Raw genomic sequence first — 22,289 nt, 5'->3', positions numbered from 1 at the left:
TAGAAGAAATGCAAATCAAAATATCACTTTCACATATCAGAAGGTTGGTAAAAATTAATTTATCTAGTTAACTTGGATATTCATATCCAAACAAGCATGCAAAATTTTTGTATAAGGATAGTCACTGCAATGTTGTTTATGAGAGCAAAAAAATGGTAATGCAAAGTGTTTATCCTGTGGTTCTGACTAAATAAATGATAGTATGAGTACATGAAATCCTATATGGCTGTTGAAAAGAATGAGGCAGATTTCTATGTGATTACTTGGGGAAATATCCAAGATATACTAAGGTGAAATCAAGTTGCGCAACAGTCAGGGCAAACCACTTCCCATCTAATAACTTCCGAGATCTGTTTGCCTGAGCTAAGAGGAGGTGGGGAGTGGAAGGGCAGGTGGAGCTGCCGGCAGCCTAGGCTGGAGAGCCTAACTCTCCAGGGGTAGGAAATACCAGATACAAACTCTGACTGCTTCAGTTTTGGCTGGGGCCACTTTGTCTACACCTTTTTTTAAAAAAACAATGATTAGCCTTCATGTTACAGAACCAACTGTATATATCCAACACAGAAAACCCTGAAAGTAAATATAATCTACCCTTATACGTAGATCAAGTTCACCACTGAATGCCTGTTTCTCAACTGTCTTTTCAAATTGTCCATAAGGAAGAAAGGGCTCAGACTGTGCTGGTATGGACACAAGCAAGTGTCCACTTAGAAACAGTGGTCCTTGTTTCCTCCCTATCTCTGCCTCTCGAGGCCAGTAAAATGTTGGTTGAAATTAAAAGATGTTTTACTAAGATTTTTTAAAATGAAATTCAAATATTAAAATGCCCAATACTTAGCCAGTTCTGGAGCCTCTGAACATGGAAATGCTAAGAAAGTATTAGCAAACTGACTTTTATAAAGAAAAGGAGACTTGTGTTTATCACCCATAAAATTGTAAAACAGCTATTTTTAAGTCTTTTTTTAATCTATCTGATTAACAAAATTAGATTCCACCACTACCAGCACCCCCGCCCTCAAAAAAAAAACAGCTTCTTGAGGGCAGGAACCTTAGTCATCATCATGCTGTCTCCAAACACCTCCCTCACTGCTTAGGGCACAGCAATGAATAAATATTTACTGAAGTTTGACAAGGTTTATTTTCTCTGTATCTATATATGCCAGGAGCATGTAAATCAACTAGAATTTTACAGTACACATTTAATTAGCCTTCAGGAAAATGAGAAAACGTATTTATAAATAGGACATTCCTCAATAGTGCTATGCTTTTACGGAACTTTCTCCATTTAAACTTGAGCTGCTTTAAGTACTACTCAGTTTTCAGTTAATAGTTTCTATCTTAAAATTACTTGTTTTTTTGTAAATAGAATGGAAATAGTTCTTTCTTGGCTAGGCTCTCAGGACAAATGTCAAGGCACACCAGCAGCTAAGCATTAGGGCAAAAACCTTAACCAACCCCACCCCACGTTTAAATCCCTTGGTCTCCAGAGACATTAAGAAGCCGCTTTATCTTGGGCAAGACAGGACTGGGTTACTGCATCAAAATTCTGGTAAATCAGCCTAGAAGAGGCCTTTGATAGAAAGTAACTTAAAACAATGCTTTTGCCTTTCATGTTTCAGAGGAGTTGTTCACCTCCTCAACACATGTCCCTAACGTGAGAACACTCCTAAATAATTCCAAAGTCATGGGCTTGACCCTTGAAGACAATCAGCTTACTGCAAGTAGTCACAAAAGGCTTAAGTCATGAAAATATGCACTGAAACACCTCAAATTCAAAATAATCCAAGGGAGGAGAGAGGGAAGTAAATACAGGCACAGACAAAATAGATGAAATAAAACTGGCCACAAGTGGATGATTACTGCAGTTGGATAATAGGTACTGGGAAGTTCCTATACAATTCTACTTTTTTATATTTTGAAATTTTCCATAAGCATTTAATTTATAAATCAGTATTTCCCTATTATAACTAGGATTTGTGATAGCAATATGACTCGGCATAAATTAAGCAACAGTTTACAGGTGACTTTTTATGCATCATAAAGAACACAAGTGCAAGCATGTAAAGCTCTCAAACCATCCACTCCTAAACAACTCTTAGCACAGAAAACCAGTGAAATAATGCACTCTGTTTGTTGGGAGGGCAAATGCAATTGCTCATGTCTCAGATCCGGGTCATTTCCTCCTTCCACTACAACTGACAAACCTTTCCTGGTCGAGTCCGGCTGTAATAAGCAGTTGAGTCACTGTTTCTATATGTGCTGCCGGAATTTTCCAGTGCTGTTAACCAATTTATGATTTGCTGTTAGAACCTCAAACATTCCAGCTCATACTGGGTGGGTTTAATTTACCTTACTTCACATTTGGGGAGTCAAATTTAATTGCCTATTTATAAATTTAGAAAAGGTTTAAAGCAGGTATTGTAGTTTCACTACATTGTGTTTCCTAGAACTATGCCATGGAACTATAATCTTATATATAGGATTCCTTCCTTGGGAAATAAACTTCTTAGAAGTGCTTCTTAATTAGGCCAAACACTCTTAGAAGCAAACAGTAAAACAGTAAAGTTATCAGTGTTATATATTTTTATCAGATCACTTGGTATCAGTGGTATCCTCAGAAGTACTAAAATAGAAAATGTCAGCTTTCTCATTTCTCTCCCCACAATTCGCCTTCCTTTCCCCAGAGGTACAACAGTTAACAGTCTGGTGGTAATACTTCCAGGTCTTTTTATATCTATTTACACCCTTAAAAATATATATACACATATATCATTTTGATGGTTTTATGAGATCATATACATGTTCTGTAACTTGCTTTTTTGTAACAGAAAAAGCCTTGGAGACTTTCAACATATAAAGCTCCATTCTTTTTAATGGCTACACAATACTCCAAAACATGAAAACACAATTTTAGCAGTTCTTTGGTAGAGATTACTTAGGGTCTTTCCAACTTTTTTGTTAATATAATGTTGCAAGAAACATCTTTGTGCCCATACTTTTGTAAACAGAGTACAAAAAAAATGAAATTTCTAGTTCTAAGGGCATTCACAAAAAGTCTTTACCAATTTTTATTCCATCAATAGCACATAGTACATATTACTAATTGTATAGCATAGTAATTACACAGTATTATTATTAATAGTACAAAAATATATGAATAGACTCAATTAAAAAGCTTGTTTGCCAGGAAGTCAGGCCCCCAAAATACATCTCATTGTTATTTTCTTTTTTTAAAAAAATGTTTTTAATGTTATTATTAAATTTTATTTTTTTGAAGAAGATTAGCCCTGAGCTAACATCTGCCGATCCTCCTCTTTTTGCTGAGGAAGACTGGTCCTGAGCTAACATCCGTGCCCATCTTCCTCCACTTTATACGTGGGACACCTACCACAGCATGGCTTTGCCACGCGGTGCCATGTCCGCAACCGGGATCCAAACCGGTGAACCCTGGGCCACCAAAGCGGAACATGTGCACTTAACTACTGTGCCACCTGGCCGGCCCCTCATTGTTATTGTCTAATTCTAACGAGGCTGAGCATCTTTTCAAGTTTATTGGCATTTATATTTCTTCTTTTTCAAACTCCTTTTGTCTTACTGATTTTAGAAGCTCTATATATTATTGAGTATTAATCCACTGTTATATCATAGTAAGACTGAGAGTTTTTTATGGGTTATTTGCTTCTCTTCTTCTGGTGGCTCCAGAGCCAGATTAATAAGGGTCTATTTTCACATATTTTTCTACTTAAATGTTTATCTATCTTCTCAGACTATTAGCTAAAGAGTTAATAAAGCTGCAAACCACAGAAAAATAGATTTAACATCCCAAGACAGCAATTGAAAATAACATCCAATGGTAATATGAAATATTATTTGGAGAGTATTTTAATTTTCTTTGTTTTAACTAACACATTGATTTCTTCTAGGGACATGCTGGAGGAACTGAAGGGTAATGACAAACCCTGCATCTTCTTTGGACAATTTTACTTCAGCTCTTTTATTTTGGAGCTATTTTTTGTTGCCATAGGGGTTAAGGATTCACATAAAGGAAAAAAAAATGTCTTCTAAGCCATTAAAGATTTAGGGGGGAAACTGTTTATAGGTTTGTATGTGTGAGTGAGAGTTCATTTTGGTTCCTCTTACACAAGAAAATATTTGATTCAGGATATATCCTTTTAAGAGGCTATTATAGTCTAAATTCCTTTTTTAAAAGAAGGTATTTTACAAATACCTAGGGGTAACAAAAATTCCCAAAATGTAACAAAATGTCAACATAGGTTTCAAGATTATAAAAGTAATTTTCAAATGCATTAGCTATTTTCGTAATACATTGCAAAAGAGTAAATATTTTAAAAGGGCTCTTAACACAACTGCTTGGGAGACTCACATGAATTTTTAAAGCAAATAATCCAATCATATGCTAGATTAACCCACAATAGTTCTCCACATTAGTCTGGAATGGAACTACCATTACATGACTTTTTCCTAAAATGGCTTACTTGTTTACTTCTTGCTTTACCAATGGCTAGCAAATTTCCTACCAGTAGCTAAATGTAACGGAAGCAGGAAAAAAATTTAAAAGAATACAAGAGGACTAAGAATGATACGGTCATGAGATCTGAATAAAAGACAAAACCTTGAAAGGTGATTAAAAATTGGGGCCAGTCAGTGGCGTAGCGGGCAGGTTCAAGCGCTCCGCTTCAGCGGTGTGGAGTTCACTGGTTTGGACACTGGGCATGGACCTACACACCACTTATCAAGCCATGCTGTGGCAGGCATCTCACATATAAAGTAGTGGAAGGTGGGTATGGATGTTAGCTCAGGGCTACTCTTCCTCATCAAAAAAAAATAATAATAAAGAGGAGGATTGGCAGCAGTTGTTAGCTCAGGGCTAATCTTCCTCCAAAAAAAAAACTGTCAAAAAAAAATTAAGGACTAGTAAACTAAATGGTAAATAAATCTCTTACGTCTCTAAGAGATAAAAAAGTTAATAGCCAAGAATCTAAATAAATTTTTGAAATAGGTAAAGCCCAAGGGAAAAGATAATTCCCCAAAGAGACACTATAGCTAATTAATAAACACAAAAAAGGTCACCTTAACCAACTCATCGAATAAATGCAAATTAAAATGTGAACTTTCACCTAAAAACAAAACACAAAAAAGTACAATGAAAGTTTAGTCATACATTGCTAGAGCTACAACTAACTGTTACAACTCTTGTGGAATGTAATTTGGCAATATGTATCAAGAACTATAAAAATGTTCTGGGGCCTGCCCGATGACACAGTGGTTAAGTGTGCATGTTCCACTTTGGTGGCCTGGGGTTCATCAGTTTGGATCCCGGGTACGGACATGGCACCGCTTGGCAAGCCATGCTGTGGTAGGCGTCCCACGTATAAAGTAGAGGAAGATGGGCATGGATGTTAGCTCAGGGCCAGTCTTCCTCAGAAGCAAACAGAGGAGGACTGGCAGCAGATGTTAGCTCAGGGCTAATCCTCCTCCTCAAAAAAAAAAAAAGGTCGTTTATCAATGACGTGTGTTATCTGTGGATTGCTTTAAAATACTCCAACAGAGCGGGGGAAAGTAGAAGGAAGGAAAGAGACAATTCTTCCTTACAGAATTCCAAATAGTATTAGTAGATTTATCCCCCTCTACAAGGTGAAACTTAACCCTCCCCCAACCTTGAGTGTGGACTGGACTTGGTGACTCACTTCTAAATGGTGGAATATAGAACGAGAAGGTAACTTTACAGCATAGAAACCTAGCAGCCACCACCTTAACTAAAAGATCAAGGTAAACATCATTAGTGACGTCATGTTGATATCATGTACCCTTCGACGTGATGTGATGAGAAAGGCACTTCACTGTGGTATTCCTCCCAAAAACCACAACCCCAAGTCTAATCATAAGAAAAATCATCAAACTCAAATTGGGGGTAATTCTGCATAATACCCAACCAATACTCCTCAAAACTGTCAAGAATATCAAAAACAAGGAAAGCCTACAAAACTATCACAGCCCAGGGGCCGGCCCGGTGGCACAGCAGTTAAGTGTGCACGTTCCACTTCCCAGTGGCCCAGGGTTTGCCGGTTTGGATCCTGGGTGCGGACATGGCACCTCTTTGCAAAAAGCCACACTGTGGTAGGCGTCCCACATATAAAGTGGAGGAAGATGGGCATGGATGTTAGCTCAGGGCCAGTCTTCCTCAGCAAAAAGAGGAGGATTGGCAGTAGTTAGCTCAGGGCTAATCTTCCTCAAAAAAACAAAACTATCACAGCCCAGAGGAGACAAAGCAGACTAATACTACTTTCAGGTGACCCTAGGAAAGTCCTTATACATGATAAAAAGAGATTATTACTGATATTTTATTTACCTTAAATTAGTAATATTGGGTAATGTACTATTAATTCCACAGTCATCCACTGTCCTGCAGAAACTTTTTGGGATTGCCCTCCTTATAATTCTACCAAGAGGCTTCACCCTGAGATAACATATGTTGCCAATCTTCCTCTTTTTGCTTGAGGAAGATTGTCACTGAGCTAATATCTGTGTCAATCCTCCTCCATCTTGTATGCAGGATGCCACCACAGCATGGCTTCATGAGCAGTGAGCAGGTCTGTGCCCATCCAAACCAGCAAACCCTGGGCCACTGAACAAGAGTGTACAAACTTAACCACTATGCCACCACCAGGCCAGCCCACTCTCTCCCCCCCCACACACCCCCAAAGCCCAGAGCATGGGTGTATATCCCAGTTGTAAGTCCTCAGAGTTCTTCTATGTGAGCCACTGCCACGCATGGCAACTGACAGACAGGTGGTGTGGTTCCTGGACTGGGAAATGAACTGAGCTTTAACTACTAGGCCACCAGAGCTCGCTCCTTATAAACTAATTTTGATTTGAGGCCGATTACTATGTATTAGGCATTGCTGTCCTTCTATGCAATCATTCAATCCCTTTACATTTATGACTTTTAGTCTCTGGCCCCTGCTGCCCTGTCTCCATTGTGGTCCCAACATCAAGTGAATGCATGACTTGGAAAGGTCTTTTCCTTTCATTTCCTTTAGAAAAAAATCGTCCCTGCTACCCACATCAGAACATAACAGGGGCCGGCTCTGTGGCCAAGTGGTTAAGTTAGTGCGCTCCCGCTGCGGCAGCCCAGGGTTTGGATCCTGGGCGCGGACATGGCACCGCTTGTCAGGCCACATTGAGGCGGCGTCCCACATCCCACAACTAGAAGAACCTGCAACTAAAATATACAACTATGTACCGGGGGGCGGGGTTTGGGAAATAAAGCAGAAAAAAAAAAAAAGAACATAACAAAATGCCAGCTTCTCCTCTACACATCTCAGATCCATTCTCTACCAAAAAAAGAGGATGACGACGAAGAAATGAAAGCAGTCAGTTCTAAGAATCCAGAACTACTGCAACTTGATTTTTCCTTTATTTTTCTCAAGGCTGAATTAAAATATGTACCCTTATTTAACCTCCCTATTCTTCTGCCAATCTCTAGTTTCCTCCCTTCTTCAATAAAGGTTCGTTCCCTGTTCCTGCTTCCAAGAGCAATATTACTAAGAAATTCATTTCCCTCATAAGAAATGAGTCAGAAATCCACTATTTTCAATATGAAATTCTTGTGGTTAGGAGAAAAAAGTATACAGAATTACTATATGCCCAGGATTTAAACCTAGGGAAGAACTATTCTACATTAAAATGATTATACTGGTTCCGTTAAGGTCATGACATGATGTTTTTTCTTTTTTGTTTTCCTAATCTTCTATACTACATGTTACTTTTTGAATCAAATTACATACTTACATATGGGTATGTAAATTTGTAAATATATGTAAACATTTACAGACACATGTAAACAAAAGACTCTACCCAAAATAAATACTAAAGGTTGACGCCAAAACTCCCACATATTAATAACTGAAAGATAAATTTTTATCTATGGAGAGATGTTTACAAATGGTCTAAACCTTAAGAATTTAGTATTTAAAAATAATTATATAATTGGTTGCCTCTGGAAAGGGGACCTAAGTGGTGTGGGGACAAAAGTAGTAAGGAAATTTTTCACTATACACCATTCTGTGTCTTCTGAACTACTAAAAAACTATTAACTTTCTAAAGAATAACTTAAGTAAGCTTCTTGTTCTTCCCCCTACCAGAATTATTAGCTCTAAAGACAAATAATTACATCTCAATTTTCTGTTGAACTGAACATGCCAAATTGTCTTAACCCTCTATCTGACCGTCTGTCATCACCGAATGTGCTGACTAGAGTTAATACATAATAAAAGTGATTCTAAACTCTAAGCAAATGTGTTACAAAATGAACCAAATCCTGTCACCAATGAGAAATGATCAAGCATATAAACAGACCATACAATGGATACTTCTAAAGTCAGCCTTTGCCCTAAACCTTAGGTAATCAATCATTCTTTGCAAAATCAGTTTTCGAAGTTTACCTGTCCCCTCCCCTACTCACCCTCTGGTGGAAGTTTTAACAATTATCAAAACACTGACACAATAGTATATATACCACAAACTGGATATAAGTTTTGTCAAATTCAGTTTAAAATAAAGGCAATTGGAAATTCATTTTAAAATTCATTTAAAAATACACATAAAACAAGAAGAAAAAGGAAAAAGACGAGGACTAGACTAGTTTTGTTTCAGGTGTTTTCTCAAGGCACATCCAGAATGAGACATCTCAATGCACACCAACGCTGGATGGCAAGCAGAAAAAAGAAGGCAGAGGGAGGAGAGGGATAAGAAATAACATTACAACCCAGTAAATAAGAAATCAATCCGTTGTCTAGAATTTTCTGATCAGCCATAAAATGTATTTACATTTATATATCAAAACTTCAATCACAAATAAGTGATGAAGGAATCAATATTTTAATAAACGTCCCTAAGAAAACCAGCTAGCGATTAAGAAAGAAATAAACCCATCAGTAATTCTAGAAGCCAATTTAGGTGAATATTTATTTGATACTTGTGGAAGAACTTCCTAAAGATACATACAATGAAAAATATCAACAAATTTACAATATAAGACTGTGTGCCTAAGGAAAAAAAATCCCAAATAAAATTAAAAGAGCAAAAGAATTAAGAAAAAAACATATTCCACTAATATGGCTGGCAAAGACGACCTAAACACAGAGGCTATGCAAACAGATTGTTAAACTGGAGATCGCCTTTGAGATTACAAACTTAATAACATGGCAATACAAATCCAGAAGTTAAAAAATGTCCATGTGCTCTAAATAATTCTACTTCTACGGTTCTATAAAAAAAAATGTGAAATACAAGGATTTATGTACAAAGATGGTTATCATAGCTTAATAATAGTGAAAAACTGGAATAATCTAAATGTCTGGCTAAAAGAGAATGTTTAAATTATGATACATACTGTGAAGTATTATGCAGCCAAAGGTTTCAATTTCCTTCATAATGACATTGGGAAATGATCACAACATGATATAAAAGTATATTAAATAGGATATAAAAATGAGCATTGCAGATGCACATGTTTAAAAAGCACAGGAAAACACATACTCAAAAAAGTTGAAAGAAAACATACCAAAACTTTAACATCGGTTATCTCTGGGTGACAGGATTTTACTTTTCACTTTGTACATTTTATTTTTCAAATATCATATAATGATCATATTGTAACTCTTATAAGTAGGAAAAAAATTTTGGATACAGCAGCCAAATCCAGGAAAACCAACTCAGATTTTTTAATAAAGAATTTAATAAATAAATGGCAAAAAGTAAATAAATAAAACAAAGACATGGCAAGGATATGGTTACAGTTTAAGAGATTTAAGAGATATCAATGAAATGCCTTGCATAAGACCTTGTCTGAATCCTATTCAAACAAACCTAATAAAAGGAGACTTATGGAACAACCAGGAACTTTGAACGCAACGGATTAAATGATATTTAGGAATTATTAATTTTTTTAAACATAACTACGTTAATTATCACATCTAAAAAGAGTCCTTATCTCTGAGAGATCCCACTAAGTATTTTCAGTTAGAGAGATATAATGCCTGGGATCTAAGTGAAAATAATCCTGCAGAGGAGGAGGTATAGACAAAATAAAACAGCCCTGAGCTGAATAACTGTTTAAGCCACTTGATGGGTACACGTAGATTCATTATATTATTCTACTGTTTAGTACTAAAAATTTCAGAACTACTTTTTTAAAAATACATTTTTATAGAAAAACAAAACAAAAACTCCTCGCTTCCCCCCCATGTAAACATAAGGCTCTTCTTGAGAAAGTAAAGATAACCAAGGCCGATTCGAGGTCAGAGGATGAAAACTGTTTCTAACGTGATTTTACGAAGGTGATTTATGATGAAATCACCTTTTCAAATAGCCAGCCAAATCTTTACAGTGATCAAGAATGATATCAAAATTCTTTTCACTTAAATAAAAATAAAAACCCACAGCAAGAGTAAAATACAAAGTAACAATTTAGAACGCATACAATTTGTTTTTATAAGACAGAAAATAGAGATGCTGATCAACGAAATGGGGAACTCAGAAGAAGCATTCTATACTTTTCTATCTAAAAAGCACCAATTCTATTGATTAAAGCTCCAAAGTTATAAAACCAAGAAAGGGAAACAAATGCCAGAAACTGCTGGAATTGCCCCCAGGACATTCAGGGAGGCTACACTTGAGTTTGCTCTCTACCCTATTTTTAACCTCATTCCCAATTATATCACAGAGGTAACTACTCACTGCTAAAAATAATTTTTTTCTAGAGAGCTTTCTGCCTCCAAGTTTTTATCCAGTAGCCAATTAGAAGATTGATCAAATGAGCAGAGATATCCCAAAATTCTGGCTACCTTTCATATTACACAAGGAGAACAAAATATTTGTCTATCAATTCCAGTAATACTATCATTATTATACTACACACTAATATACTACAATTAGTAGTTGGGATTACTTTTACCAGATGACCTAACATCTCGCTGTAATAAGGTTTTCAAATTCACTCATATACAGTACTTTTTTGCAACATATTCACTTGCTTTATTCTTTTGTCAGAAACGGATCTCAATCAAGCATCGCCATACCTAATAATAGTTTATATTTGCCTGTAGCTTTACTAACTACTTTCATATCCTAACAACAGCTTTTCTAACAAAGTCAAAGCAGCAAAATTATTCCTGTTTTAAAATGAGGATAATAGGTTTAGATAAGCTAGCAATTTGGACATGATCACACACCCAGTATGGGACAGACGTTGGACAGGAAGTTACAATGTAAATTCCTGACCAGGCCTCATTCCACATCTGTCAGATATGACCAATCATGCTAGTTACATTTGTTTCACTCTTATAAAGACAACTTTAGAGCAGTAGAGAAATTAGATAACTATCAACTGACTTCCTATTACTTCTTAATAATGACATCCTTTTCTCTTAAACTATATTTGCATCTCTGATAAGAAGCAGGTGAGTAAAGGACACAGCCTCAAGTTCAAATCAGTCAATCATTATTTGTTAAAAACTGTGCTAAAGCTATGCCTGGGAGAAGTCAAAGACACTTTAAAAATGTAAATGTTGAAATAAACCCCATTATATACCCAAATATCACAATTCTCTGTGCTTTGGAGTTAAGACTCTCTGAATTCTATAATGACAACTTCCCGAGCTAACACCTGTTGTCAATCTTCCTCTTTTTGCTTGAGGAACATGGTCATTGAGCTAACATCCGTGCCAGTCTTCCTCTATTTTACGTGGCATGCCACCACAGCATGGTTTGACAAGCGGTGCTAGGTCTGCGCCCAGGATCCGAACCTGCGAACCCCAGGCTGCCAAAGAAGAGCACATGAAGACAACCACTCCACCACTAGGCCGGCTCCTATCATGACAAATTTTTTTTTTTTAAGGAAGATTAGCCCTGAGCTAACTACTGCCAATCTTCCTCTTTTTTTGCTGAGCAAGACTGTCCCTGAGCTAACATCCATGCCCATCTTCCTCTACTTTATACGTGGGATGCCTACCACAGCATGGCTTTTGCCAAGCGGTGTCATGTCCGCACCTGGGATCCAAACCAGCGAACCCTGGGCCGCCAAGAAGCGGAACATGTGAACTTAACCGCTGTGCCACCGGGCCAGCCCCCCATGAAATTTTTAAAATTAAAGCAATTATAGCTACAAACTCCCTTTAATACTCCCTATACTGATCCAATAAAGGTGACCCTATATAGTTCCATCTAGAAGTAGCTATTTATAAAACATAATAAAAACTACCTCTGAAATTCTTATAAAATATTTTTACAGCGTAACAAAAAGCTTAAAGACACTCCTTCAGAGGGTATACTATTCAAAAGGAAGAGACTAGAGCAGGCTAGATCGAATGACAACAAAATGTTTATTTTCCATAGAGTGGAATGAGAATATATAGAAGAAACAAGGTCAGTGTGACGAGGAAGCTTGTGCAAGATATCACTATATAGATCAGGTAAAAATTAGAGGATGCCAAGTCTTCATTTATTCATATTCAACAAATCACAACTTCACAAGTGGTACTATCAAAACTTTGGGGATGTAGCAGTTCTCACCCACCAATTAAAAGAGGAAAGAACTGAGGCCCAGAGAGCTTCAGTGATACCCAAAGTCAGACAGCAGAGGTAGGATTCATGCCCACGTCTTCTCTCACTTCTCCTTTCCTAAGAAGGATATAGCTAACACGTCCTCAGGGGACTAAGTAACTGGCAGAAGTGTTCAGAGGGGAATACAGACGAAATAAAAGGCAGCCCCTACCACCAAGAGCTTGCACTCCAGTTAATAATTAATTATAATTAATTCATATAATAATAATATAATTACATGCCAGTATATAATTAACAGCCAAAATAAATGTCACAGACAAATGACTTCTGTGATAACCTCTCTCAAGAAAGCTCAAAATCAAAGAAAAGAACTACTTCTCTCCTTAACCTTCTATCCCATTGCTATTAAAAGCTTAACTCTTTAAGGTCATCAAGAATTTATCTCCTTAATTCTTCCATGTCTCTGCAGCACAGGACTCTGTTAAGGACCACCCCTCAGCTGCCACCACTGTTCTGGAAATTCTTAGTTAACATGACCGTATTTTCCTACGTCTCAGATATTACCTTCTCCTTCCTCAGTGACCCTTTTTTTTGCTTACCTATATTTCATTGTATTCTAGGAATCATCTTAGCCAACACTTGCTAAAACATCATGGGACAGCAGAAAGAATATATCCTAGATAAATGATTCATGTTATAGCACCACTGAGAAATGGGTAAATTAGCCTCTCTGTGACTTTAGTTTCTCTATCTATAAAACAGGAGTGATAACTGGAACTAGTCATTTTCAAAGGTTGTTTTGAGGATCAAGTGAGAATTTGTAAGAGTGCTTTATAAACTGTAAAGTACTCTGGGCCAATTCAACTTTAAGCCCTTACATTTGAAATGTATCCTCAACCCTCAGCCCAACCTCTCAGTATACTGCCCTGGAGTGTTTTTACTCCCCTGGGGCTCAGCTATCACTCTTCTGCATAAAAGCGAAAGAGAAGAAAGAAGTCTTCTGTTGTGAATCTTGGTCCCTCACCTACGAATTTCCTGTCCTTCCCTGGCTGTTCCTTACTCTTGTATGATCCCAAAGAGTCTCTCAAGGTCCAGGGGTAAAATTCATTATAAATGGTCAAAAAAAGAAAAGGTTCTCAACTGAATCATCTGTTTATATTCAACACCATAACCAAAAGTTTCATATTCTGAAAATGTTTTCTAAAATTTCTATGAGAGTACTTATTAGTCACATTCTGAACAAAAAATTTCAAACGCAGGAAAAAAGGCTGTTTTTCACAAGTTAGAAACAGAAAAATTCAATAGAACATATAAAAATTCCATACTAGGTGATCCCAAATCATAGTGAATATAAGTTACTCATAAATGTTAAGAAAGCAGTTTTCAACAGCTGTATTACAAAATACTAGTATGTTCTAAAATTGTGAGGTACATCACAAGTAATGTCACAAGTATGTGAATGATTTCTATCATTCACGTAAATGAGAGAGGAATCAAGACTTTTTCTCAGTATCACTCATTCACTTGCTCGCCTACACAATTTTTTGAGCAGAAAGGAGTTCCAGCTACGACTCTCCCAGCTCATGTAACTCGCAGCCTCTCTCTCATCCATGCCACAACCAAGATGAATGTCTACACACAGATGCACGTAACGACATTCATGATGACAGGAAAAATGCTTAGAACCACTGAGATAAAGAAAGCAATGTCATTAAAAAATAAAACTTGAATAAAACACCACAGATGTTTTTAAAAGTCTTAAAAATTTCACGCAAGTCAGTTTCTTCTACATTACCTTTGCTAACAGTAACAAAGCAACAAAATACATACTATGGAAAAAATTAACTTGCTTTTTTAAAAGAATGTTGTAAGATAAAACAAGATAGCGGCCAGAACACTGACCTCTGGTTCATATACCATGAAGATGCTTACTGCATCCCTAACTTGATTTGAAGCACCTTTGTTAGCTGTTAAATTTTGAAAATGCTGCACCTGTAATATTTGTCAATGAGCGCAGTCAAGCAAAAACCAGTTTCATTCTGCATTTTAATAAAGATAAGACTCCCATCTGTGCTTTGACCTAAATTTAAAAAAAGGAAATGAAAATTCAATATGAAAATAAGCAACGAGAATGTAACTTTCTCCAAAAAAAAGCACTGAAGTTTAAAATGTAATAAATATAAACCCTACTATTCACCCCCAAATTGGTTTTAGTTTAGAAAAATATATACTTTTCCAAGGAGCTGAAACTTTTTATTTTAAAAGCACTACACATTTACAGTTTAAAATTCAAATACAGAAAGGTTAAAAAAAAACCACAAAAGTAAAAGGTACTCTCCTCTCCTCAGAGGCAACTTCTATTAAAAACTTTCAGGTAAATTTTCTAGGCATTGCAAGTGTGTGTATGCTGTGTATGCCTGCTGAATTATGATTAAAATCACTACACTTCAAATCATAAAAATGTCTTAAATATGATTTTTTTTTAAATAATTAGACTGATGGCTCTAATTATTCGGAGCTTGGGTCAACTATTTAAAGTCATGGTTCGTTACAACGTTATTTCTAATGGCGAAACTGGATACTACATTCATGCCCACATTACATGAGAACTTTGAGTAAATCAGTTTACTCAAAGTATCTCATAAAATGTAGCCAATTAAAATCAAGTTTGGGGAGTTTCTAAGGCCATAGTGAAAAGCTCATTACATTAAACCAAGGAAAAAAATAAGGATACAAGCTTATGTGGGTATTACATCTCATTTACAACAAAGATGAACTAAAAAATAAAATACTGGAAGGAAATACATGTACAGAGAGGACTTCTGAATGAGAGATTACAGACTGTTGTTGGCCTTATATATTACTATCCTTTGCAGCTTTTCAATAACAAACAAGTCTTGTGCTTAAAAAAAAGAGGGGCTATTAGAAATGTATACCCAATTTAGGTTTAAACAGAACAAAACAATTCGTGAAAGTAGTTCTACTAGAATATTCTCACCTAAAACCTAAAATAAGTAGATTCACTTATTACAACCTTCATGATTCTGTAGGACAAAAAGACTAGTCCACACTGTTGTATTAGAAAGGACATGAGCTTTGAGTCAAGGGAAAATTGGGCTTGAATCCCAACAGTACTAGTTGGCTTTACCTTGGGCAACTTAACCTAACTAACCAGAACCTGTTTCCTCCAGTGTAAATCAGGGATAACAATATTTGACATGGAGGGCTGATGTGTCAGCTAAACATCAAGTATGCAAAGGAGGTCAAGGGACTGGCATACATACTCCATAAACAGTAAATGCCATTACTGTTGCTATTCAGGCAGGTAATTGTTTTTTCATTTCAACTCAAATAATTTCCAGCACTCTTTCAAAATAGCTTTGAAAGTGCCCAAACTGTTCTTTACCCAACTACAGGAGCAACCATTCACATGGTTAGTATTTGTTGTGTGGGCCAAAACATGAATATGCACAGACGTACCAAAAGAATATCTTTACTTATAAGCCTGTGGTGGTAACTAAGTTTTACAACTTTAAAAATATCCTTAAAGCCACAATGTAATAAAGAGTGCTTAATTTTCAGCAAAATCTTTACAACCCATATACTAATATATCACTATTTATCATCAGCAATTTAGGGTCTTGTGTTGAAGTTTTTATTCTAAGTCTTATTAAATTATATAAAAACGATTATTACAAATAATTCTTTTTAGCAATGTACTTTTTTTTTAACAAATACAAATTAAAGTTGAGATTTTTCTTCATTTATTTATTCTGTCAACAAGCCTACTGATTGCCTAATTGGTCCTCCCTGACCTCATGGGCTTCCCAATCAAATAGGCAAGACAGCCACAGACAATTAAATATGGAAGGTGAAGAGACGGGAGGTACACGTGGCTATTCACAGAAGCCTGAGGCGGGTTAGGAGAGAGCTCTGGTAAGGTCATGTGTGACCTGAGCCTCCACAGATAAACACAGTCAGGCTTAAAGGCTAGGAAGAGAGTAAAGACAACCAGTCTTTCACTGGATTAAGTCCCCACCCACACGCCCCCCCCCCCCCCAAATCAATGCATCAATCAAATTTAACATTTTTTTAACTCATTTGGAAAGGGGTCTTGCAGTGAGAAATCTATTCAGTTTATGATGATCCAGTGGTATCCAAATAGTAAAACACTCAAATCAATGGAGAAAATGTAGGAAGAATTCAAATGACTGTACAAGCAGGCAGAAAATGATAGATGGGTTTTTGGTATGTGGAATGCAAGGTAAGGCACAGGAAGGAGAGAATACTCCAAATTTACTTTAAGCCTGATAGGCTCTGAGCACTCAATACAACAAAGTAAGAAGACCTAGAAGTCTTTGCAGAATGTTTCTTGAGGTCATTTCCCAGCTCACAACTTCAGGCAAAAAGGTCAACAAAACAATGGACTTCATTAAAGATAGGACCGGAAATGGGACAGAAAACACTATCTTGCCCTTAACAAAAACACGGCCTATCAAAATCAAAGTACTGTGTACAGTTCTAAACACTGTAGTTCAGAGGCAGTAGGGTACAGTGATTAAGAAAAGAGACGAGTTCCAATCCAATTTTCTGACACTGACTGTCTGAGCTCCTTCATTTGTAAAATGGGAGTAGGAATACCTACATCTGAGTTGCTCTACAGTTAAATGAAAAACATGTAAGAGTTTTTAAGCACAGTACCTGACACAGGATTCCCCAAAATGACATCTATCATTACTACTACAAAGCAAGAAGTAATCTCCCAGAGGAAAGCCATTAAAATAGTAAGACATTCTCACACTTTGATGTGCATTAAAATCACCTGAAGGTCTTACTGAATATGTAGATTCCTGGAACCCATTTCTCCCAGGGATTAATTCTTTAGGTCTAAAGTAGAATGTGGCCTTTTTCTGGCCCAAACATCAAGTAAGAGAATCAAGGCAATGCACTATAAAAAGCAGCTGAAAAAACTAGGATTCTGCAACAGAAAGAACTGGTGTAAATTAGTAAATTCAAGAGGAATAAAGACATGTTCACCAAGTTCATTCATTCAACCAACATTCCTTGAGTACCTACTATGCAATGAACAGGACAAATTTTCAGTTTAGTTTATAGGGCAGGAGACAGAATACATAAAAAATAAGGACATTCCATACGGTGATAAATGTTAAGAAGAAAATAAAAGAGAATGGAGAGAGAATTGGGGGGCAATCTCCTTGAAGAGGCAACATCTGAACTGAGACCTGAATGGCACGATGGAATCAGCCACAGTGAGATCTGGGAGAAGAGTAGTGAAGCCAGCACTGGCTTGAAGGGTTCTGCAAGTGCAAATGCTCTGAGGCAGGAGCAAGCCTGGGAGGTTCCAGAAGTCATGCTAGTGGGGCTGGAACCCAGGAAGAAATTCACATGGCCAGGCTCCAGGGTACTGATCTAGGAAGAGGGATACAAGGTGAGATGAGAGAGGAAGGCAGTGCCAAAACACGGAGTGCTTGGCAAGCCTTGGTAAGGAGTCTGGATTTTCTTCTGAATGCGATGGGAGGCTTTCAAGAAAAGGGTGACATACACTGATTAACATTTTAAAGGATCTCTTAGGCTGTGCTAAGGGGAAAGCACCGTAAAAAGTCAAAGTGGAAGCAGGGAGACCAGGAGGTTATGGCAGTAGGCCAGGTGAGACACAGTGATAGTTGGTAAAGGTGGTGGCATTAGGGATGGGAAGAAGTGGAGAGACGTAGTATATATATTGAACACTATAATTTAAGGCAAATCAAAGAAAAAGAACTAAGTCACATAATGAGTTGTAAGCTTCTAGGACTAATTACTCAAGAGATACAGAATGAAAATAGAGATTTAAAGGTTTTAGGTAAGTTTATGACTAATGGACCCAAGTGGGTTATCAGCATATTTAGGATATTTCATAGCAGGTACTGAACCTTTGAAGTTGAGGTCAAGCGGACATTTCCTTCTCTTTTGGCACCACTGATAAAGCACTGGACTAAGTGGGCACACATTCAAGACTCAATGTTAATAAAGCAGCACATGATTCATAAAGTAAAATCTTTCAGGACCTTACTGCCAGAGGCCTGGACAGCTCGTCAGCATTTGGAGCATAGTGTAGCTACAGAACAAAACTAAACTTCTACCTGAATCAAATCACTAAATTAGCAAATACTTTGTAAACTTCCAGATTGTCAACTCAGGCTATTCTGGGCCTGCTTTCCCAAAAGTTAAACAAGCAAAGTCTTACTTTGCCACACAATGCATATTAATTTCTTAAACCTTACAATATCATCACATAGACTTGGGAGGAAATCTTTTAAAACCACAAGTTTAATCACTATGGTTTGACAAACATACAGTGAATATTCCCTAAAAATTAAGGCCCAAAAGTTCATATCTGCAAAAATTTAAATTTTGTTACTCAAAAAGAGAAGTACTACTATGTGAAAGAGCTCGTTACAGAAAAGCATATACGATATGAGACCATTTCTACATAAAATATATAAATGGAAAAAAGGCCAGAAGGACATACAGCACTGCTAACATTTTGCTGATTTTTGGATGGCAGGAATATCAATGACTTATTTTCTCTTGCTTATCTGCTTTAACCAATATTTTCACCAATCATCACAAATTATTTTACATAAGCAAAAATATTCAGTTATAGCTTAACATTAAAAGGTTAAAAAAAAAAAAAAGGAAGAACCTCAAGAAATCATAATCTCATTTATCTCAAGCAGGAGGATTCCAACTGTGGTATTAAGAAAAAAAGACTTCAATGGCACACCCAGGAGGAAGAAATTTGTGAAGAAGAGGTCCATTTCATGCCACATAAGGACATACCCTTCGAGGGAATAGTCTAAACTCATAAAAACTCTTCCTGCATTTGATAAGGGGCAATAATTAGCACATACTTCTCTTTTTCTTTCTTGCCGTTTACTAAAGAAACACCTCAATTAATGAGTTTTTTTGGGGGAAAAAATGTTCTTTCTTAAAACCAAGTTAGGACAAGGAGGAGGTTTGGTCTTTTGGTCTCCTTCGTGCTGCCGAGGGCGGGGAAGGCGGCGGGGCTCGGGGCAGGCGACACCAGAGGCATCTGCGTGGCCAGTCACCTGAAGTGGAAGGGAACACGGGCTTCCGGCATCGTCCACAGAAGTGGGCAGCGAGAACGCCTCCTGAGGGTCTCAAGACTAAAACGCTAGAAAGGTTTTACGCCGTCCAAGCTACTGCACGTTTAGCTGCCGACATACACAATAATTGACAATCACGCAAACGAGTGGAAGGACTCTGCAACACACACAGGTATTACGTGCATGAGGCTCATCCGACTGTCTTGATGCAAAACCAAGACATTCTCCCATTAAGGCCCCAGCTTCGACGATTTTGCAAATTGGGACAACTGAAAGCATCCCCCCGACTCTCTACAGCTAACAAACATCACCCTGGCCAAAATCCTCACACACAGAGAAGCAGCCACTTTGGAAACTTGGGCTTTAAACGGCAACATGGGTCTTCAGGTACTCCGGTAACCAGTTCTTCGCACGTTATCTGTTCCAATAAAGGGTGCTACCTCTTTACTGTCAGCTCTGGTTCCGCTGACTGAACAAACAGAAAAAGGGAATCCTTTAAATTCGCAACACAGTAAGGGCTAAAAAGCACCCGCTTTCTGGATGGCAGCTTTCCTGTCTCATCAATCACAACAAAGGACGCATCCTAGTGACTTCACCAAACCCAGAAAGGACCGAGGAACAGACGTAAATGATACAAGAGCGGGTTTCAGGCTTTGTGGGGTTTTCCTTCCAGCTACGACTTTCTCTCTCTTCTTTTTACTCCATCATACGCCTCCACCCAAGTTGACTGTCTGGCCCTAAAAATAAAACCGCCCGTGGCTACCGTCCACTTTCCTGCCAAGCCCCGACTCCGGCTTCCTGTAGAGAAAGCCAAACTGCAGGCTCTCTGCCTCGCTCTTCAAAGAGGGGCGCAGGCTCGGAAGCAGCGGGCTTCCCCGGGGGCAGAGCCGCCAGCCCGGCCGGGGAACCACCGAGCCGAGAAGCAGCCCCGCTCTGCCGCAGCCTCCGCAGTCCCCGAGAGCCTGAGGAACCCCCAGGAAAAAGCGGGGTGAGGGGAAGGTGGGCCGGCGAACGGCGGTGGGAGAAGGGGAGACACTCACCCGCCCAGACAACAACCGACGGGGCGGGGAGGATGGGGGCCGGGACCAAGGCTCGGCAGAAAGACCGCCTGGAGCTTCCGGAACCCTGCGGCTGCCCGGGACGCCGCTGCCGCCGCTGCTGCCAGCCGCCGGCTTCCTCCCCTCCTCTGTTTTGATTCGACTGACCACGTCACTCTTAGCCACTAGACCCGGATCTGCCGGCTCCCGCGGGCGGCGGCGCAACAGATAGCAGCAGCTGGACACCCCAGCGGCCCGCCCGCCGAGCATGCGCGCGCCCCGCGCCTGCCCAGTGCGTCCGGGGAGGCGGGGCGGGCGCGTGTGTCACGCTCTTTCTTCGTGGGGGCGCGGAGCACGGAGATTGCAGTTCCGGTCGGGAGGGGTGGGGCCGCGCGCTGTGAGGTGGAGCTGGCCCACGTAGCCTCTGTTTCGTCTGCGCTGGGCAGTGTCTTCTGCTGTAGGCCTCCCTTTGGCCTGCGCTGATGGCTTTCATTGACCCGCGTCTTTAGGATAGCCGGGGTAGAGGGAGAGGTGGGCGCAGCTTGACGTCTGCGAGGCAGAGGACCCCTAGAGATTGTGGTTTTGATCACCCTGTCCCAGGTGAAAATTGGAGCTCAGGGGTTTAGCCTTGTGTGCAAAAGTACGCCAAATATGACAGTTATTGGTCCCCTTTACCCTGCTTAACATTTTTGCACTTGGACAGCTGGCTAAAATTAAGCTCAAGAGGAATAACAAAGGGAATATGCCACCGAAGATGACTTGCTGGTCGGGAGATATTAGGGACCGGAGGGGAAAGCTGTTTTAGGCAACCAGCTCAGGCCCTTGTTGCTTTGACCTTAGGGGCTGGAATACTGTTTGTGGGGTAAGAACTTGGCTCCTTTTTAGTTTAGGTTGGTGCTTCCTACTCTCCCATTCTGGCCTCCTTACTCTCCCTGCTAAACTTTTGGGGCTCGGGAAATTCCCCAATTTGGCAAAACTTAGGGCTACTCTCTTTTCTTAGGTTCATGAATTGACAAATTGTCATTAAGACGGGAGCAGTGGTAAAATAAAAGTGTGAGCTCCAAACAGGGATTTCACAAAGGTGCCTCTTTGCCTATCCTGCAGGAGAGGTGAAAGTTAGCTGTAAGAAACTCTGCCTGATGCTCACTTGGTGACCTTTTCACCCAACCTGGACTTCTACCTCAGCTATCTGGTTAATTACCTCAACTAGCTGAGTCATCTGCAGCAAATTAGTATAATCTACAAGAGTTTTTGCTTTTTTTGCTGGGAAAGATTCACCCTGAGCTAACGTTGCAGGAGCTTTTTAATTAAAGTGGATATTGAACACAGGTGAAGGTTTCTAGAAAATTAAAGGTTTCTGGTAAAACTCAAAAGTTTCCTAGTTAATTAACAGAGATTACAAGTAGATAGAAGTGAAGCTTCTTGGCCCTTAATCTGCAATCTTGAACTCTTTACTCAAATTCAGAGATCTTGAGGTGGAATCTAGCGCCCCAGTGAAGTTCGTGGGCTGATCCTGTAGCAGAGGGTCTTTACTCTGTGG

General features: G+C 38.8%; 1 protein-coding gene across 2 annotated transcripts in view; it reads right to left on the bottom strand.

The window, feature by feature from the left end:
* The window catches only part of SMIM14 (small integral membrane protein 14), a 59,828-nt gene extending 38,598 nt beyond the window's left edge, over positions 1–21,230 (bottom strand). The window contains exon 1 of one of the 2 annotated variants that reach the window (XR_011437631.1): positions 20,753–21,106. The gene's annotated coding sequence lies outside the window, so the exon portion shown is untranslated. Of the gene's footprint in view, positions 1–20,752 lie in introns of both variants that reach the window. The other variant, XM_001497935.5, reaches the window with a different exon arrangement.
* Positions 21,231–22,289: the final 1,059 nt, after the last annotated feature.

The sequence above is a fragment of the Equus caballus genome, chromosome 3, assembly GCF_041296265.1.
Source record: "Equus caballus isolate H_3958 breed thoroughbred chromosome 3, TB-T2T, whole genome shotgun sequence".
NCBI lineage: Eukaryota > Metazoa > Chordata > Mammalia > Perissodactyla > Equidae > Equus > Equus caballus.
This window is presented reverse-complemented; position numbering and strand designations above follow the sequence as displayed.